This window comes from Quercus robur, chromosome 1 (genome assembly GCF_932294415.1).
Source record: "Quercus robur chromosome 1, dhQueRobu3.1, whole genome shotgun sequence".
NCBI lineage: Eukaryota > Viridiplantae > Streptophyta > Magnoliopsida > Fagales > Fagaceae > Quercus > Quercus robur.
This window is the reverse complement of record NC_065534.1, coordinates 15,643,307-15,649,306: the sequence shown is the minus strand read 5'-3', so window position 1 is coordinate 15,649,306 and position 6,000 is coordinate 15,643,307.

Here is a 6,000-nt window from a genome sequence, read left to right as displayed (position 1 = left end):
ACTATTGATATGTATGATTGACTCCCCAAAGTTATAACTTTGAGTTTCAATGTTTCCATTGTCATATGTTTTGGAGTTAAGTATGGCAAAATTAAGTATTAAAATGCTAATATTTCTCCAACACAAATATGAGGAGTAAATTGGTATTTTTTTTAATTCTAAATTTTGTTAAACTTAACAACAAATAGACAACAAAGTTTTCGATTTAGTAGGTTGGATCACGCATTTTGATAGTTCAAAAGGCAAGTGCAAAATAAGTTATAGTTTATGGTAGAAAAGTAATTTTGATCCCATATATATTGCACCATTGCATATGCTACCAGGGACGGACCCACGTTAGGGCAGAGGGGGGCCATGCCCCCACCCCCCCCCCCCCCCCCATTTTGAAAAAAATACAGCACTCTGTACTTTAAGAAGTCATCCTATGTAATAATGATGGAGCCTTGACTCTTGAATTTGAAAAAAGAGATGGTCAGATAAGGACAAATGAGATAAAAAAATAAAAAGAATAAAAAAACTAGAAATTGGCAATCAAAAAGTAAAGCCTGTGGGACTGGGAACTATGAATCAAATGTGTGCAGTGGTTAGTAATAATTTATTAACATTAATGATGTTGTAGCGGGGTATGTTTGTTTGGTTTATTTTTTGGACTAAATTTTGAAACTATAGAGCTATATAATATGGAAATAATGAAACTTTTATTTGAATGGTTGATGATGGGAAAATTATCTATAATATTTGATTTTTTAAAAGAGAAAAAATTACAAATAATTTGAAGTTGATAATGCAGCATTGCCTCTAGTGTTGATGTCCTAATTCATGAAAATTTTCAAACAAAATTCCAAAAAATTACCACCAATTAAATCAGTATCAATTCAAATTGTGAAAATATGAGATTATAATGTTAATAAATGGGATGGAATTCGACAAAGCTTGAGTAGATGTTAGTTTTGATTTTCATAAATTTTTTTGTGTTTATACTCCCCCCCCCCCCCCCAAACTTCGAATTCTGGTTCCGTCCTTGTATGCTACAGTGAGATATAAGCTAGTAATATTATTTCAATAAAACATGATTTTAGAATTACTATTAGGACAAAATTTAGTTACAAATTTGTTTATAGCCTTAAGTTACAACCTTACTCGATATATTTTTATTGGAGGTGAATTTTTACAAATTCATCATTGGATTACATCTTCTTCTTATATCATTCATGCTTGCAAAATTTCTAGAAAAGTAAAGATTAATAGTTATATCATCAATAAATTGTTTAAATTGTAAGTTTTTATAGTTTCAAATAATAAATAAAATATAATCTTATAAATCATATAATAAATAATATCTTATTAACACAAAATTTGACATGCACATTAAGAGTATAAAGAACATGCAATTCAACGGTTGAATTTTCAAAATATAGAGTAATTTTTATTTTATTGAGTAAGGTTGTAGTCCCAATTTTGTAACTAAATTTTGTCCTTATTATTATTACTTATAATTTTATGAAAATAATAAAAACACTAATGATAGCTTCTTAAAAAAAAAAAAAAAAAGAAGAAGAAGAAGAAGAAGAAGAAAAGAAGAAGAAGAAGAAGTGTTATAATAGTAATGTTGTTATTGAATTATTTCTTTTTATCTCTTCTCCTGATACTCGCAAATGGATTTGACTTACCTCCAGTACTTTCTAAATGGACATCTCCAATAATTATTTTAAATATATAATGGCAAGTAGTAGTAGGTTTTAATTTCTACATTTTATTTAGTTAATGTGTGATATGACAGTTTTTCATTAAAACAAAATGAGATTACAATTAAAAAAGTAATGGAAGTAAGCCAAACCCCTCGCAAATAACGTTACTTGCATTTCATTAATTTTTTATTAAAAAAAAAATCTAGATCTATAAAATAGCTTAATTCCTTTTTCTCAAAAAAGAAAAAGCTTAATTCCATTATATTATATCACATTTAATCCGTTCCTCTATAAACTCTAATGCAAACTATGCGGGGTTGCCAAACCCAACCAACCTGTTACATTAAATAATAAAAGCAGACTCAACATCAACTCGAAATCACATATTATCATTGAATTAGAGCCAGAATTTTGGGGTCACAGATGTGTTTTGGTAAATCATTTAGAGAAAAAGTTTTGGGGAGGATTCAAGAGAGAAATTTAATCGATTCCTATTTGCGTTATAAAATGATAAAAGAGGAAATTTTATATTTATTGCCTGAATTTTGGGATCCCAAATTCCAAATTTTTTTTGATAAATTAAATTCCAACTTCAATCCCATCTAATTAGATGGAATTTCACAATTGAAGGCCATGAAGGATTTGCAATTTGATGGGTGCACCAATAAAAAAAGTGAATCTAATTCTTTCTATTTTTGGTCTCCTTCAAAATATGTGTATATACACACACAACAAAGTTTAAAGCCCCGTATTTTATATTTTCTACCAAAATTACAGTCAAATAACGGAATTTATAAGTGATGGGATTTTAAATGATGGAAATGTAAAATTTGTGTGTATTTGACAATTGCTTCATCCAAACACGCCTAAAGAATGGAATATGTAATTAATGATATTTTAAAAGTTGGAAATATAAATCATATCCTAAAATAGTCCAAATTTTCTGTCTCAATTTATATATAATTGTTATGTATATATATTAATGAGATTTTAAAAGTTAGAAATATAAATCATATTCTAAAAGGGTCCAAATCTTCTGTCACAACTTATATATAATTGTTATGTATATATAACAATTTATTTTTCCAAACATATATGTGTTTGAGTTGTTATCATTGACTTATTGTTATATTTTATGTTAAATTATGTTAGAGAGGTGCTGAGTAATTCTTAGGTACCCCGGGAGCATGAAAAATGACGTTCCTTCCTCTTACATTCATAGTATGACCCACTTATTAAATTTATGGTAGAGTTTACCATGTTAAAAGAGGGAGCATCATTTCACTATATTTTAGAACTACTTAAGAATTTTTTGAGGTTACTAAAATATCCACCAGCAATAAGGGTTCATTGAATATTATACCATTTTTATCAAATATAAAATATGGAAGTACAATATTTAATGTGGAAAAGATGCTTGGCTTCACCATCAACCGAGTCCCTATTAGTATATCTAATAAAAAACTATATAAGCCACATCAAAAGAAAAATAATGTGTTTCTCAAAAATAAAATAAAATAAAATAATGTATTCCTATGTGTGAAAGGTCTCTATTTGAAGGAGTTAATTTTCTAAATAATGTATAGTTCTAAACTCCATGGTTAAAAAGAAAAATAATACGTTACTCTCGATCGGTATTGTTTTGACATTTTGTCTTACATAGAACTAGGGATGGTGATTTTGCCTCACCTCGCTTCGCCCCACGCGGGTTTTCCCCACCCCGCAAAGGTAGTGGGGCGGGGTTGGGGTAAGATTTTAGCCTCGCACCATGGGGCGAGACGGGGCGGGAATGAGTTTAGACTTTTTAGACCCACCCCACCCTGTGTTGCTAAGGGGTTATAACTGTAAATTTTTCATACCCTAAAACCCTACTATTTAAACAAATATATCAATATTAGCTTATTTTATTCTACCCAATATAGTTCTTTGCCTTTATTTTGTTATGTGTTATACTATGAGATTTTTTTTTTTTTTTTTTTTTTTTGGTGATTGTCTTGTTAGACACTTGGATATATTATTCAATTTTTTCTAAAAAATTATTTGATTTGATGAGATAAATTTAATTGTAATTTCAAGTATATTTTTATTAATGAAATAGGTTTCATTAAAAAAATTGTACTAGCTGTAAGGAAAATTAACAAAAAGTAGAGTTGTACGAGGTGGGGTCATGTTTCGCAGGGGCTTCAAGGGGTGAGGATGGAGTGAGAAAGTTTTCCCTGTCATGCGGGAGGGATGGGGATGGGGTGAGAAAGTTTTCCCTATCATGCAGGGCGGGGCGAGGCAAGGATAGGGGAAGACAAAACCACGTGGGGTGGGGACGAATATCCCATCCTTCAACCCCGTCCCACCCCATTGCCATCCCTACATAGAAAGTCATTCATGGTCATTTGAAGCTAATAATTAAATTACTAGGAGGTGAAGTTGAGAAATTAGTATGGTTCTAAATTCAATGGTTAAAAAGAAAAATAATAAGTTAATCGGTATTGTGGTGACTTTTTGTCTGACATAGAACGTCATTGATGGTCATTTGAAGCTGATAATTAAATTACTGGGAGGTGAAGTAGAGAAATTAATAGTTTAAATTTAGGATCAATTATTTTGATAACAAGATAAATTATCACTTATCTCCTAAAAAATTGTAAGCATAATCATTTAACTATTCTTTTAACAGAATTACTTTCTTACTATTTTTAGAATTTTCTAGAATAGGATTGTATTTTATTGTTTTGATTATTTTTAGAGGGTTCAAAAACAAATTAAGTACATTTTGTACTTCAGGATTAGGTTATATCTTATGTGACTCTTTGTTAATTTAACACTATTTATTAATTTTTTTATTGGATTAATATTTTGAAAATCTCATATTATTTATTTATTTTTATTTTTTAAAGATAAATGTCAAATTTTGTATTAATTGGATATTACTGTATTTATTATCTAAGCTATAACACTCATGACTTATGTATAGTTTGAAAGTACAAAAATTTTAAATATAAAAATTTATATAGATGAGATAGTTATTTATTTTTATCATTTGGAAATTTTGCAAACATAAAGGATGTAAGAATCAACATAATCCAATGACTGATTTGTTAAAAAAAAAACCAATAAATATAATTAAGTGTTGTAAACTTTAGTAGTAGCTCTAGAAATTTTTTTTAGAGTGGTTACTAAGAAACTTAAATTATACAAAATTTAATAAAAAGAAAATTTGAATATATCAACGTCACCAAAAAAACACACAAATACATGAAGTATTACGATTTCTTTCTACCAACAAAGAGAGAGAGAGAGAGAAAAAAAAAAAAACTGATAAGAGATAAAGTAGGAATTGAAAATTTTAAGATGTGAGTAATTAAGTGAGAGAGTTGAAATGATACTAAAGAAGAGAAAAACTTGGGGGGGGGGGGGGGGGGGGGGGGAGAGTAGAAACATATGATATTTGCTACAACTAAGAGCTAAGTTGATACGGAAAGCAAAATTATTGTGATTACAAAGCCAAATACACACACACACATATATATCAATAGGTAAAACTCAGAGAAAGTTCAATTAGAATTTGAAATTAAAATCCAATTTTGTGTCATGTGTCTAAATTTATATAGAGACCACATCATAATTATCCACTTAAGGGGTTAAGAATTATATTTGAGTCATCATAATTATTTTTGGAGTAATGCTACTATGTTTATAATATTTTCACAACAAATCATATTTGACAATCTATTATTAGTGGGTTAAAAAGTAATGTCTATTGTGCCAAAATTAGAAGTAGTAACAATTTATCACGTAAGATTTGTTGTGAAATTATTATGAAAATGTTGTGAATGTAATATTACTCTTATTTTTGTTGAATCTAAATTCTTATGATTATTAAATCAGGATGGTCAAAATAAGTTAGTTTAGTGTGTGTGTGTGTGTGTGTATACTTGCAAGCGAGATATATATATATATATACATTTTTTTTGCAAGTTAGGGTGTTCTGTGACCACCCTAGCTTACACACAAAGCTGCCCCGAGTAAACTTGTTCATAGTTAAACTAAATAGCCTCATCACATGCACTTTGCATGTGCAATGAGGCTTTTTTTTGTTTAGTGTCATAATTTTTGGTAGATGCATTGCCATTAAAGTTTCAAAAATAAATGGAAATATAAAAAATATAAATAAAAACTACATTAAATCATGGTTCAAATTTTTGTAGGAAAAAAAAAAAAACCTATGTTTTAATTTTTTATATGTAATTTTTTTTTTTTTTTTTGAGAATCTAATTTATATGTGGATAAATCAATTTGAAAATTAAGAGGAAAGTGA